The sequence below is a fragment of the Chiloscyllium punctatum genome, chromosome 16, assembly GCF_047496795.1.
Source record: "Chiloscyllium punctatum isolate Juve2018m chromosome 16, sChiPun1.3, whole genome shotgun sequence".
NCBI classification, from domain to species: Eukaryota; Metazoa; Chordata; class Chondrichthyes; order Orectolobiformes; family Hemiscylliidae; genus Chiloscyllium; species Chiloscyllium punctatum.
In genome coordinates this window covers 69532412-69547387 of record NC_092754.1, presented here as the reverse complement: position 1 = coordinate 69547387, position 14976 = coordinate 69532412, and the positions used below count along the sequence as shown (strand labels likewise).

General features: G+C 47.7%; 1 protein-coding gene and 1 pseudogene across 2 annotated transcripts in view; one reads left to right on the top strand and one right to left on the bottom strand.

The window, feature by feature from the left end:
• The window catches only part of LOC140487204 (uncharacterized), a 62333-nt pseudogene that overhangs the window by 15430 nt on the left and 31927 nt on the right, over positions 1-14976 (bottom strand).
• LOC140487198 (uncharacterized) overlaps positions 5601-14976 on the top strand; it is a 59696-nt gene continuing 50320 nt past the window's right edge. Inside the window, exons 1-3 of one of the 2 annotated variants that reach the window (XR_011962746.1) lie at positions 5601-5685; positions 7197-7334; positions 10051-11156. The gene's annotated coding sequence lies outside the window, so the exon portion shown is untranslated. Of the gene's footprint in view, positions 5686-7196; positions 7335-10050 lie in introns of those variants that run through there. The other variant, XR_011962747.1, reaches the window with a different exon arrangement.

Here is a 14976-nt window from a genome sequence, read left to right as displayed (position 1 = left end):
CTGAACCCAAGGATGAGAAAAGAAATGGGAAAGAGGGTGAGAAAAGAGAGTGCGGTCCTCCCAGATGTTAAACAGAGGAAGGAAGTTACAGTCTGGACTGAAGCTCAATCTTCATTCAGAGAGAGAGGAGCAACAGCAACTTCAGAAGCTCATGGTCGACCTTCCGCATTCAGACAGTGGCGGAGGTTCTGATTGGCAGGAGGACCAGGCCCCTTCCGGTCCTAGAGGGTTTCCCAAACATTGGTCTCCCCGTCCATCAGAACGACGAGGGGAGGGGCCCTATGACGATTTCACACATGCGCACCATGAACACTGCTCACGGTCAATAGAACAGTATGTCGATCGCATGGGATTGTGGGTACGACATCAGCCATTAAAGAGATGAAAGCAAGAGTCCCATATGCCTTCTTTTTTTTATTATTTCTTATTTTAACCCCCACACTACCGCCTAACTGCGGTAGTGCTTATTTTTTCCCCAGCACCCATGGTGTGTGTGTGCAGGTGTGAGACACAGTGAAAGACACAATGTGCACGAATCTTTATTCAATTTCCACCACCAGGAAGATATAAAAACACCCGAGTGGCCAGTGACAAGCACTGCCCTTCACATCAAAGGGCAATGCTGTGTGATCAAAACAGTGAAGGGGAGAGTAAGGACTAAATAAAAATAGAGTTGGATGGGGAAATAATACACTCCACTCCCTGCGGCGCCCACCTCTCCCTGAACAACTCCAGGGTGTTGGTGGACACCGCGTGCTCCTTCTCCAAGGACACCCGGGCTCTAACGTAACCCCGGAAGAGGGGCAGGCAGTCGGCCCTAACGACCCCCTCCACGGCCCGCTGCCTGGACCTGTTGACGGCCAGTTTGGCCAGGCCCAGGAGCAGACCCACGAGGAGGACTTCGGACCTGCCCTCCCTCCTCCGTACCGGGTGCCCAAAGGTCAGGAGCGTGGGACTGAAGTGCAACCAGAAACAGAGGAGAAGGTTTTTGAGAAAACCAAAAAGGGAGTGCAAACGCCCACACCCAATATATACATGGTCCACGGACTCCACAGCACCACAGAACAAGCAGTTGGGCTGGGAGTCCGTGAACCACCGCAATCTGCAGTTACAGGGGACTGCTGCGTGCAGCACCCTCCACCCCAGATCCCCGAGAGAAAGGGGGAGGACTCCCGCGTAGAGAGCCCTCCACTGGGGATCTCCACTGCCCGGTGGCAAATGGGCACGCCAAGGCGTGTCCGGACGGTGGATTAGGGAGAAGAGGTGGACGGTGTGCAGCAGCAGTCGATACAGGGCCTTCCTTTTTATGTCCCTGAGAGCAACAAAATTAAAATACCGGAGGCGGCTCAGGTTGTGGGGCACAGGCTCCCGCGGGAAGTATGGGACCTTGGGGCCAATGTGAAATTCCGTCCGGGCCGGGGTGAGCGCGGATGGGATCCCACCGCACACCTGAGCGTCCTCCAACTGGTGCACTACGTTGGGTCCAAGCACCGCCGTTTTATATCCCTTCTTAACCGTCCTTTTTTATGTGTAAATGACGAACACGTCAAGAGCTAATCTTTAATCGATTTTCAATTGATAGACTGAGTGAATCACTACAGGGGTTTAACTCTCTATTTCCAGTTCAGTGTCAGTATATCGCTCTTTATCTGCCCTCAAATAAGGACCGAATCAAAGCCCGACGTCTGTTCCACCTGAACCTCGATTTTTGTTTAGTTTGCAGGTTCCAACCCTCCGTTTCAATCATTTATTAAAAGTTACTCGTGGTACATGGGCTTCGCTGGCTGGCCAGCATTTAGTTCCCCTTGAGAAGGTGGTGGTGACCCGCCTTCTTCAACTGCTGTAGTCCACACGCTGTACGGTGACCCACAATGTCCTGAGGGAGAGAATTCCAGGATTTAGACCCAGCAACACTGAAGGAACAGCAAAGTGTTTCCAAGTCAAGATGGTGAGTGGATTGGAGGGGTACTTGCAAGAGGTTGTGTTCCCAAGTATCTGTTGCCCTGGTCGTTCTAGAGGAAGTGGTTGTTGGTTTGGAAGATATTTTCTAAGGATCTTTGGTGAATTTCTGTGTTGCATCTTGTACACCGTACACATTCCTGCTTCTGAACAGTGGGACAGAGGGAATGGATGTATGTGGAGATGGTGCCAATCAAGCAGGTGACTTTGTCCTGGATGGTATCAAGCTTTTTGGATGGTGTTGAAGCTGCACCCATCCAAGCTGGTGCGAGAGTATTCCATTACACTGCTGACTTGTGCCTTGAAGAAGATGGACAGAGTTTGGGGAGTCAGGAGGCGAGTTACTCGCCATAGTATTCCTGACCTGTTGCCTGCTCTTGTTGCCATTGTGTCTGTGATTAGTCTAGTTGAGTTTCTGGTCAATGGTAAACCCCAAGGATGTTGATAGTGGGGTGTTTAGTGACAGTAACACTGTTGAATATCACAGGGGCAGTGGTCAGATTATCTCTTTTGGGGATGAGTCATTGTTTGGCAGGCATGGCATATATGTTACTTGCCACTCCTGAGCCCATTGGATATTGTTAAGATCTTGTTGCATTTCAAACTGAACTGCTTCAGTTTGTGAGGAGTTGTGAATCATGCCGAACATTGTGTAATTATTGGTGAATATCTCCACCTCTGACGTTATGATGGAGGAAGGTCACTGATGAAGATGGTTGAGCCTAAGAAGACACGACCCTATGATTTCCTGCAGAGACGTCCTGGAACTGAGATGACTGACCTCCAACAACCAAAGCCATCTCTCTCTGTCCCAGGTGTCCCTGAACAATTCAGATACACAACAATATTTCAAAACTAATTGAAGGAATACAGATGAAAAACCCCTCTTCTGGGAGTCTCCAATGCAAGGTTTTCTGTTCGGGAAACCATCTGATAAGTGTTGACTGTCATCAACCTTTTTGATCTTGGCCACACACAGCGCCCCCTGTCCATTAGCCCCCGCCACTCCAGCGCTCCCTGTCCATTTCTACCCCGGCACTCCAGCGCCCCCTATCCATTCTCCCTCACCACTCACAGCACCCCCGTTCTTTCCTCCCACCACCCACAGCTCCCACTGTCCATTCCACCGCCAACCACAGCGCCCCTTGTCCATTCTCTCTCCATCCCCAGGTTCTTGCCCATTCTCCCTCTATACTCCAAACACCCTGTCCATTCTCTCTCACGCCACCCTCTGTAACCCTGTCGTTTCATTCCTCAGGCCCTGTCCAGTCCGTCTCCCCACCTTCTACACCCATCTATTCTCTCTCACCCCACCCTCTGTCCCATGTCCATTCTTCCAGCCCCCACCATCCATTCTCTCTCTCTCTCCCCTCCCCCCACCATCTGCCACCCGCCCCATTCTCTCTCCCCTGAAATACACCAGGCTCGGAGTCAGAATTGGGGTTCAATGACAGAGTTTATTGCACAAGGAAATACCGGGGCTCCAGGGAGAGAAAGACACCAACAGCACAGTGTCAGCTGCGAGACTTCTCTCGACCTGGAGCACACGTCAAGAAACTTTTATACATTTTGTGATACAATCGGTCAAGGATGAGATTATTGTCTTTGTAACATGATTTGTTTATGGTAATCCTTGTAGAATCGTTGATAGTTGATACAATCATTGTCAGTTCCAGCACAACCTTTGTTAATTTCCACACAGTGTTGTCAGTTTCAGTGCAGACATTGTCCATTTCAATGTCTGCATGGAAATCCATTGTTGTTGTAATGGGCGCTAATTGCTCTCCCTGAGAAGGAGGATTCCTGCAGCCCTGGCTATTAGCATTTGGTATTGAGTCTGTATCATGCTGTTGGCACTTCTATAAGAGGTGTTGGCTGGACCCAGACACTTCGGCGGGCAGTGTTCATTACTCATGAATATTCTCTCCCCCACCCGCCTTAAACTAATCACTGGGTTGTGAGTCCATTGTGCTAACATTCTGGTGGCCCCAGGCAGTGTCTGTATCTGCTCTGCTGTTTCTCTCCATATTGTGATCCAGTGGCCATCTTGTGTGTCAAGTTGGCCAACTGATGGCTCAGTGACCATCTTGTGTGTCTGTGTGCCTAGTATCACCCTGCCCTGTGCCATCTCCCACTTCTCCGCCACGCCCACTCTCTCTCCCCCGCTCAATCTCTCCATCAACCCCACTCATTCTCTCTCTCTCTGTACCCCCTAGTCTCTCTCTACCCCCACCCCCTGCCCCCCGTCCATTTTCTCTCTCTGTCCCCCATCCAGTCTGTCTCTTTTCTCCCCAGCCCCCACCACACCGTCCTTTCTCGAGCCTTGAACCATCTTTGACCTCTGTATCAAACCCTTCAAAGGACAGAGAGAGAAAGAGAGAGAGAGAGATAACGGATAGTAATGACTCTACCTGGGAGTCGGGAGGGGTGAGAAATGGCTGATCTTCAAAATTGAGAATACCTAAAATAATATCTTCAGAAACATCATTAAAGCCAGAAAGCGCTTTCAAGTTTTTTAAAAGAGCTGCTGAAATCTATCTGATTCTTTCTCTGAAATAAACGCAGTCAGGCCACCGCTCAGGACAGGCTGGAAGGGGTGAATGGGCGAAAGTGAGCACTGCAGATGCAGGAGATTAGAGTCAAGATTAGAGTGGTGCTGGAAAAGCACAGCCGGTCAGGCAGCATTCGAGACTTTTGCCTGAAACGTCGATGTTCCTGCTCCTGGGATGCTGCCTGACCTGCTGTCATTTCCAACACCACTCTGATCTTGAATGTAAGGGGTGAATGGCCTAGTCCTAGTCTTGTGAAGTTGGTTCCAACTATCTAGAAATAGCATCACAGAGCACAGAAACATACCCTTCGGTCTATGCCGACCAGATATCCTAAATTAATCTAGTGACCCATTTGCCAGTATTTGGCTCCTTATCCCTCTGAATCTGTCCTATTTACATCCCCATCCAGATGCATTTTAAATATTATCATTGTTCTAGCCTCCACCACTTCCTATGGCTGACACGCACCAGCGTCTGTGCAAAAAGGTTGCCCCTCAGAAACCTCTCCCCCCTCACCCTAAACCCATGCCCTCCAGTTCTGGACTCGGGGAAAAGCTGGGGAAAAGACATACAAAAGTTGAGCAGCCAGACAGAATGCAAAAGTAATACAATGTCGAATCACAGGGAAAAACAAATTGTGGTTCTACCCTTTTTTTCCTGTTGGCATTTGGACTCTTAACATATGACAGAAACACCAGCATTGAAAAGTGTGGTGCTGGAAAAACACAGCAGGCCAGGCAGCATCCGAGGAGCAGGAGAATCGACGTTTCGGGCATAAGCCCTTCTTCAGGAATTTTATGCCAGAATTTTCAACTCTGGTCTCCAGCATCTGCAGTCCTCACTTTCTCCAAGAAACACCAGCATCCCCCAATGAGCATACTGCGCATGTTTTCCGGTGTCATCAACGCAGTGCACATGCCCACCGGTGTCAGCAAAACACTGGGCATGCTCATTGCTTTCCGCAAAAAAAAGGCGCGCGACCTTCCTTTGATGGCCCAATAGGGAACCGTGGAGGACCAGAACACAACTGGTCCTCCTGCCAATCAGAGCCACCCCATTGTCTGAATGCGGAAGTTGGACTATGAGTTTCTGAAGCTGCTCCTCCTGCTCCTCTCTTTCTGAATCAACATTGAGCTTCACTCAGACCGCAAATTCCTTCCTCTGTCTCAGATCTGTGAGTACGGCACTCTCTTTTCTCGCCCCCTTTGCCATTTCTATTTCTTTCCGGAGTTCAATTGTTGACTGAAAGGAAAGGGATTGAACCCAGGGAGGGGACGGACTATGGAAAAGTGATCGAGGTCTGTGTCTCAATTGGCAAAATAGACAGACAGGAGGCTGGAAGGACACAGCAAATCAGGCAGCATCAAGAGGTGTAGAAGTCGATAATTCGGGTGTAACCCTTCTTCAGGACTGGGGCTAAAGTGGGGATAGGTGAAGATAGGGAGAGGGTCCGGCCTGATTAATCATTGGGTGGAAGAAATCAGGTTGGTGGCAGGAAGGAGTGGTAGTGAGGGGCACGGGGCTGAGAAGGGAGTCGGGGGATGGAAAGGGAGGTTATTTGAAATTGGAGAACTCGATGTTGGGTCCTGCAGGCTGTAGGCTGCCAGGGTGGAAGATGGGGTTTGTTCCCTAATTTGCAGTTTTGTTCGTTGTGGCAATAGAGGAAGGCTAAGATGTTCTTGTCAGAAAGGGAGTGGGAAGGGGAATTAAAATCGATGGTGACTGGGAGGTCTGGTCAGCCTCTATGGACCCGGCTGTGATGCTCACCAATCCGTTCCCCAAGTTTACGCTCAGTCTCCCCGAAGTCGAGAAGACCACAATTTGCAAACACGTGGCAAATGCAGTATCTCAATGTGAAGTTATAGTCTTTGCTATGGGAAAAAAAAGCAGAAAGACAGTGTATTATTTAAATGGTGATACTTTGGGATGTGGAGAAAGTGAGAACTGCAGATGCTGCAGATCAGAGGCAAAGTGTGGTGCTAGAAAAAGGCAGTAGGTCAGGCAACATCTGAGGACCTTGAGAGTCGACATTTCGGTCCCGAGCACTTCATCAGGAATGATGTGTGGATGGACAAAGGGTCTGATTCTGTGCTGTATGACTCTAATCATCTTCGGGGGGAGAGCAGAAGGGTGATTGTGAAGGTTGGAGTTTAAGAGGAGCTTTCAAAGATGTTTGCCCTTAATGGGAGCAGAAGAAGTTACAATGAAATCTTGCATTTGTGAGACAGCAACTGAGTGAGTGAGTAAATCCAAGGTTTTGGTGCAAAGTGGGAATTCATTGCACTGTGAGGATGAAGCCCTACCTATTGAGTCATTTCTGCTGCTGAATGAAACCAGGCTGAAGATTAGGAAGAGTAAATTTAGGACAGGGATGAGGGGGAACTGCTTTTCCTGGAGTGTAGTGAATCTATGGAATTCTCTGCCCCAGGAAGCAGTGGAGGCAGCTTCATTATGTATATTCAAGACACATTTGGATGAGTTTTTGCATGGTAGGGGAATTAAAGGTAGTTGGGACAATGCAGGGAGGAGGATCTCAGATGATGAATAGATCAGCCATGATCTTAATGAATGGCGGAGCAGGATGGATGGGCCAAATGGCCTTCTCCTGCTTCTATCACTGTGTAACTGTAACCCTGCATTTCCCACGGCTAACCCACCTAACCTGCACATCCGTCATCGTTATAGGCAATTTAGCATGGCCAATCCAAATCAAGGCCGGTGAGCAGTGAGGTGATGTGGGAAATGAATATTAGAGAAAGGGACAAGGAGAGTAAATGTACCAGCAATCAAAACTGGATTCTAAAGATCACAAAAACTGAAACGGTGAGTCTGAATGTGTGCTGCATTGTAACAAAATTGAATGAATTAACTGCACACATTGAAGTGAATAATTATGGTCTGAGACTCCTTACAGAGACATGGCTTTAGGATGGCAAGGATTAGATTCTGTATATTGAGGGTGTTGTCTAATGGGAAGCTTGGTAAAGGTAGAGGGTTGGCACTGCTCATCAAAGCTCTGATCACATGGTAGTCTGATGTCAGCTCGGGTTTTAGGGCCTGGTTTCTCTGTCCTCTGTTGATCTCCCTGTCCCCAAGGAGTATGATGTCGGTCTGTGCTCAGCTCTGCTGGATGTCTGTTGAAGCTTTGTCCCCTTTTTCACCTTCTGGAACAATAAAGCATTCAGTCAATCAAGCCCCAACCCACCATCTCCCAGTCTGTCAGCCACCCAGGCACAGTGTAATCACAGCAGGGGATCTCACAAGAAAAAGGAAACCAAATTCGAAATGACGAGGTGCTCATGTTTAATGTTTGTTCATGAGAAAGTAAACCACAAATAGGGCTCCCCCAGAATTCTCATGGGGAATTTTGTCTCCCTTAAATCTTAGCAGGGAATCAAACAAGAAAAATGAAACCAAATTTGGAAGAAATATGTGCTGTTGTTTAATGTTTATGCATTAGGAAGTAAACCATAAATGGGGGTCTCCCAGGATTCTTATACTATCCTACTTGAGGAATTCTCTCTCCCTTACATCTAACTCTGAGAACCCAGCTATGATTTACAACAATATTTACACCAACAGAAGTAAGGCACCTGTTCTCAAATAGACAGAGAGATCGACAAGATCTCTCATGCACACGCGCGCGCGCACACACACACACAGGAGTGAATGCGCATTTGCAGAGCTGAGCTCAAGTGTCACTTTTTGTTATAAAACTTTAAGTTCGCTTGATAAGGTGCTTTCCAGGGATTTCTGGGATTTGCATATTAATGAAACCTGCAACCCATTTGTAAAAATGAAAGCCTTAACAATCCAGGTTTGTTCAATGGATCATTTCAGTGACAGGACACTGTCATGTTTTTCTATAAATTCTGTGTCTTATTATCTTATTCTCCATAACCACCTAATGAAGGAACAGTGCTCCAAAAGCTAGTGGTTCTAAATAAATCTCTTGGACTATAACGTGGTGTTGTGATTTTTAACTTTGTCCCGGTTAGGGGGGAAATTGCTATGCTAAATTACCCATAGTGCCCAGGGACGTGCAGGTTAGGTGTGATAGTCAGGGAGTAGAGCAACAGGTGTAGGGGAATGGATGTGGGTGGGTTACCCTTCGGAGGGTCAGTGTGGACTTGTCGGGCCGAGTGGCCTGCTTCCACACTGTGGGGATTCTGTGAAGGGAAGGAATTCCTGCAAACTGTGCAGGGCAGTGCAGGCTAGCCAGCCGGCCGGCCGCGCCCCACCCCTTCCTCTCGCCCCTTTTCCCATTCCCTACCCCACCCCTGACCCATTGAAGGTGTCACAACGTGGTAGTGGCCCTGTCAGTTTGCATGAGACTCCCTCCCTCTGGGCAATTCTTCATCCTGGGAGTGTGTGGGGGGAATCTGTTCATTTGTGGCAACTGGAGTGAATCCAAGGAGGCAGCAGACTCTGCAAACTCAGGTATGTGTCTTAATTACCCGGGTGAGGAGGGACAGAAGGATGGGGTGGAGCTGTTTTCCCCATCGCGCCAGAGTCTGAGACTTTTATAAAATCATGAGGGGTATGGATAGGGTAAATGGACAAGGTCTTTCCCTTGGGATGGGAGAGTCCCAAACTGGAGGGTCATAGGTTCAGGGTGAGGGCAGTGGGGAAATGTAAAAGAGACCTCAGGGGCAACTTTATCATGAAGAGGGTGGTACGTTTATGGAATGAGCTGCCAGAGGACGTGGTGGGGGCTGGTAGAATTCCAACAGTTAAAAGGCATCTGGATAGGTGTATGAATACAAAGGGTTCAGTGGATCGGGGCCAAGTGATGGTAAATGCGACTGGAGTCATAGAGATGTACAGCACAGAAACAGACCCTTCGGTCCAACTCGTCCTTGCTGACAAGAGAGCCAACCCAATTTAATCCCAGCTGTCAGCACCCGGCCCATATAGGGGACAAGTGATGGCAAAAGTGACTAGATTAATTTAGGATATCTGGGCAGGTTGGACCAAAGGGTCTGTTTCTGCGCTGTGTGACCCTAATTGTCTTCAGTGAAAGCAGAAGTATGGTTGTGAAGGCTGGACTTTCAGAGCATGTTTTGCCCTGACTGGAAGCAGAAGAGTTTGACTGAAGTGTGTCGGTGTTAATGACTTGATGTCTCATTTTGCTCCCACCTTCTCGGGGTCATTAACCATTTTGTGTCTGGTCCTTCCTCAAGAAGCTGCATTGCAGGTTCACCCTGAATTGACACTTTTTTATTGCTTCCCAAAATCAGACCTGCTCACTCTCAGCAGGATCCCAGTGTTGTGAAAGATATTAACTTTCAGGTGGAGGTATCCAAAATTCAGAGAGATGTCAGTCTTGATGTTTTTGCTTTTCTGCCCCTGTAAGATCCTGAATCAGCACATTCAGGGGAATTAGTTAGAGCGGAGTGAGAACAGAGGTGAAGGGAGAGTGGGATGGTACTTTCAATTTTGTGGAACAAAAAAAGAATATTCTGCAGAAAGTAGAATTGCCTGTATTGAATTTCTACCCTGCACTGATAGTGATGACTTTTGTAATCTCTTTTTGCAGAGTATTTGAAAATCTGAAGTCAGAAGATTCAAAATCAACAAATGAAGGGCTTATGCCCGAAACATTGACTCTCCTGTTCCTCGGATGCTGCCTGACCTGCTGTGATTTTTCCAATGCCACACATTTCGACACTGACTCTCCAGCGTCTGCAGTCCTCACTTTGAGTCAATGTCTGACAGTCACTCAGTGCATTCGGACCGCAACAATTTTCAACTATGAGCCTGTGAGAAGGAGCAAAGCTTTTTGGTTCCTGTTTAGGTACGTTTTCAGCGTCAGTGGGACTGGATGAGAGACCCTACTGTTGCAGCGCACTGAGTGTGGAGCATGTAACCGCTATACAGCCTGGAAAGAGGAATTGACGGCAGGGTGGGGCTGTATGCGTGTTTGTGTGTAACTGAAGCGTTGGCCATGGAGAAACCCGAGGAATCCCACCTTTTGGAGAAACGATGGAAGTGTGATGACTGCGGGAAAAACTTCTGTTTCCCATCTACCCTGGAGACTCATCGGCGCAGCCACACCGGGGAGAGGCCCTTCAGCTGCCCTGAGTGCGGGAAGTGCTTTACCCAGGTCTCCACCCTGCTGACCCACCGGCGGGTCCACACAGGGGAGAGGCCGTTCACCTGCTGTCAGTGCAAGAAGGCTTCCACCTGCTCCTCCGGCCTGCGGAGGCACCAGCGAGTTCACCTGGAGGGGAATTGAAACTGTGATGGCCAAGTTGCATCCTTTACCCGGTCTGGCCTACACATGACTCCAGGTCTACAGCAGTGTGGTTGAATCTACACTGCCCCACCCCTCCTCGCTCGGCAAATGAGAGGGGAGAAACTTACTTGGAGACAGAGTATGGATTGAAATTGCTGAGTGAGGAGGCAACACATCCTCCTGGTTACAGCTGTACCAAGGATCCAATTACAAAGGGACGACTGGGTGCTAACCAATAGTAAAGAACGTGGGGGGGGTGTTGGAGTGTATGTACTTTGACCTTGAGCTGTTTAAAAAGCAGCTCCTTTTTCTCTGCCTTTTTGCAGGAGGGGGTCTGAAGATGTAACAAAGTTGGGTCGCAATAAAGGTTACCTGAATTTACCCCCTGGCTCAGACTCTCATTGAAAGCTTTGAGCTCCAAGAGGTTTTTGTTTTAAAGCTGATCAGTTCTTTCAGCCTCCTGCACTAAGCTTCCAATGTTGTCTGTCAGATGGAGCAGTGAATGAGGAGCCTGTATCATTAGAAATTGTAAGTTTTTCAGGATTGTAGAGTGCATCATTTCATCGTCATTGTAAAGTTTCCTGGCAGCATCGGGAGGTGTGGGCTGTGTTCAATGGAAACGAGGTGGAGGAGCCGGTGGGGGACTGGCCTGGATGAAGTTAAAAATCCCACAACACCAGGTTATAGTCCAACAGGTTTATTTGGAAGCACTAGCTTTTGGAGCGCTGCTCCTTCACCGCGTAGCTGTGGAGCCGGATCAAAAGACACAGAATTGATAGCAAAAGCTCACAGTGTCATGCAACTGAAAGGATATATTGAACAAACCTAGATTGCTGTTAAGTCTTCTATCTTTGAGAATGGATTGCAGGTTTTGGTTCATTAATATGTAAATCCCAGAACATCTTTTAAGCTACGTTCTTGAGATGACTTAAGGTTTTATTTTTAAAAAGGCTGACAGCTCAGACAATGCATTAAAGGTGTGAGGTTCGAGCCTGTCATACCCCAATCTTGGATCAGACTGGTTCTATTTCCAAAGTAGGAATTTATAAAATATTACACAGATTGACTGCCTGCAGTTTCTGCACATTTTGAGCAAAGTAGAATGTATCTGCAGATAATTCAGCCAATTCAAATTCACTTCTTAGAGTTATTTGTGTGTGTGCATGTGAGTTTGTGTGCATGCTTGGTAAAGAGTATAAGCCTGTGAGAGTGTTGGGGGGTGTATGTGTGTGTGTGTATATGTATGAGAGAGGTATGAATAAAAGCAAGGGGTTGCATTTTGCTGAAACAAGGAAGGGTGGACCTATACAGGTAGTGGTAGGGCCTTGAGTCTTGTTGGAGAACAGAGACATGGGAGGATTCAGGTGCATAGCTGCATCACTGGGAGACAGGGTGGTCAAGAAGGTGTTTAGCACACTTGCCTTCACTGTTCACCCCATTGAGTATCGGGGATGGGACATCATGTTGAGGTTATACAGGATGTTGGTGAGGCCACTTGGAGAGGACTGAGTACAGTTCTGGTGGCCCTGTAATAGGAAGAATACTATTAGAGAGGGTTTAATAAAGATTTACCAGGACATTGCCAGGACTGGAGGGCTTGAGTTATAAGGAGAGACTGGGACACTTTTCACTGAAGTGCAGGAGGTTGAGTGGTGATGTCATTGAGATTTATAAAATCATGAAGAGTGGAGGTAAGGTGAATAGCAAAGGGCTCTTCCTTAGTGTAGAGGTGCTCAAAACTAGGAGGTATATTTTTTTAAAGTGAGGGGAGAGAGATTTAAAAGGAGCCTGAGGGACAATGTTTTGGTACAGGGTGGTTTGCATATGGAATTAACTTGCTGAGGAAGTGGTAGATACGGGGACAGTTACAACATTGAAACGACATTCGGATGGGTCCATGAATAGAAAGGTTTAGAGGGATATGGGCCAAATGTAAGTAAGTGGGACTAGTTTAGTTTGGGAATCCTGGTCGGCATGGACGAGTTGGACCGAAGGGTCTGTTTCTGTGCTGTCTACCTCTCTGAACCAGAAGTGATCTTAGTGAAACCAGTAGAATTCTGAAAGGGGCTTGACAGGATAGATGCTGATAAAATGCTCCTTTGTGGGGAGGGTCATAGAATCCCAACAATGTGGAAGGAGGCTATTCGGCCCATCTATTCCACATTGGCCTTCTGAAGAGCATCCCACCCATTCCTAACCCTTTTCTCTGTATTTCCCATGGCTAATCTATCCTAACTTGCACATCCCAGGGCACTATGGGTAAGTTAGCACTGCCAATCCACCCTAACCTACACCCTAAAATACAGAAGAGGAAGTGTTGGATGTCTTGAAACATAAAGGTGGATAAATCCCCAGGACCTGATCCGGTGTAGCCTAGAGCTCCATGGGAAGCTAGAGAAGTGATTGCTGGGCCTCTTGCTGAGATATTATCATCAATAGTCACAGGTGAGGTGCCGGAAGACTGGAGCTTGGCTAACATGGTTCCACTGTTTAAGAAGGGTGGTAGTCCAGTAAGCCTGATGTCATTGATGGGCAAGTTGTTGGAGGGAGTCCTGAGGGACAGGATGTACATGTATTTGGAAAGGCAAGGACTGATTAGGGATAGTCAACATTACACTGTGTGTCTCTCAAACTTGATTGAATTTTTCTGAAGAAGTAACAAAGAGGATAGATGAGGGCAGAACTGTAGATGTGATCTATATGGACTTCAGTAAGGCATTCAACAAGGTTCCCCATGGGAGACTGATTAGCAAGGTTAGATCTCACGGAATACAGGGAGAACTAGCCATTTGGATACAGAACCGGCTCAAAGGTAGAAGACAGAGGGTGGTGGTGGAGGGTTGTTTTTCAGACTGGAGGCCTGTGACCAGTGGAGTGCCACAAGGATCGGTGCTGGGTCCTCTACTTTTTGTCATTTACGTGAATGATTTGGATGCGAGCATAAGAGGTACGGTTAGTAAATTTGCAGATGACACCAAAATTGGAGGTGTAGTGGACAGTGAAGAGGGTTACCTCAGATTACAACAGGACCTGGACCAGATTGGCCAATGGGTTGAGAAGTGGCAGATGGAGTTTAATTCCGATAAATGCGAGGTGCTGCATTTTGGGAAAGCAAATCTTAGCAGGACTTATACACTTAATGGTAAGGTCCTCGGGAGTGTTGCTGAACAAAGAGACCTTAGAGTGCAGGTTCCTTGCTCCTTGAAAGTGGAGTCGCAGGTAGATAGGATTGTGAAGGCAGCGTTTGGTATTGTCTCCTTTATTGGTCAGAGTATTGAGTACAGGGAGTTGAAAGGTCATGTTGCGGCTGTACAGGACATTGGTAGGCTACTTTTGGAATATTGCATGCAATTCTGGCCTCCTTCCTATCGGAAAGATGTTGTGAAACTTGAAAGGGTTCAGAAAAGATTTACAAGGATGTTGCCAGGGTTGGAGGTTCTGAGCTACAGGGAGAGGCTGAACAGGCTGGGGCTGTTTTCCCTGGAGCGTTGGAGGCTGAGGGGTGACCTTAGAGGTTTACAAAATTATGAGGGGCATGGATAGGATAAATAGACCAAGTCTTTTCCCTGGGGTCAGGGAGTCCAGAACTAGAGGGCATAGGTTTAGGGTGAGAGGGGAAAGATATAAAAGAGACCTAAGGGGCAACCTTTTCATGCAGAGGGTGGTACGTGTATGGAATGAGCTGCCAGAGGATGTGGTGGAGGCTGGTACAATTGCAACATTTCAGAGGCATTTGGATGGGTATATGAATAGGAAGGGTTTGGAAGGATATGGGCCGGGTGCTGGCAGGTAGGACTAGATTCGATTGGGATATCTGGTCGGCACGGACGGGTTGGACCAAAGGGTCTGTTTCTATGCTGTACATCTCTATGACTCTAAAAGCAAGTTGGAGACAAGTAAAAAGGCCCAACCAGGCAAGGAGGTGGTTAACAACCTTTGGGCATCCCTCTTAAACCATGCATCTTGTTTGTTTACAAATTAAACATGCTTCAGCTCTTTTCCTATCTGCTTTCTGGAAATCTGGGTGACACCAGGTTTGTAATACAGTATTAACCATTCCCTCCTTGCCCACGTGTGTACAATACTGCACATAATCAATTGAAAAAGGCAGCAGCAAAGAAGGAACACAAAGTAGTCCATCAGGGGTCACCCACATTTCGGTTTGAGTATCGAGGGAGTACCCTGTTTGAAGCCATAGTTCGTGCTGCTCAGCAGGGGGCGCACCCT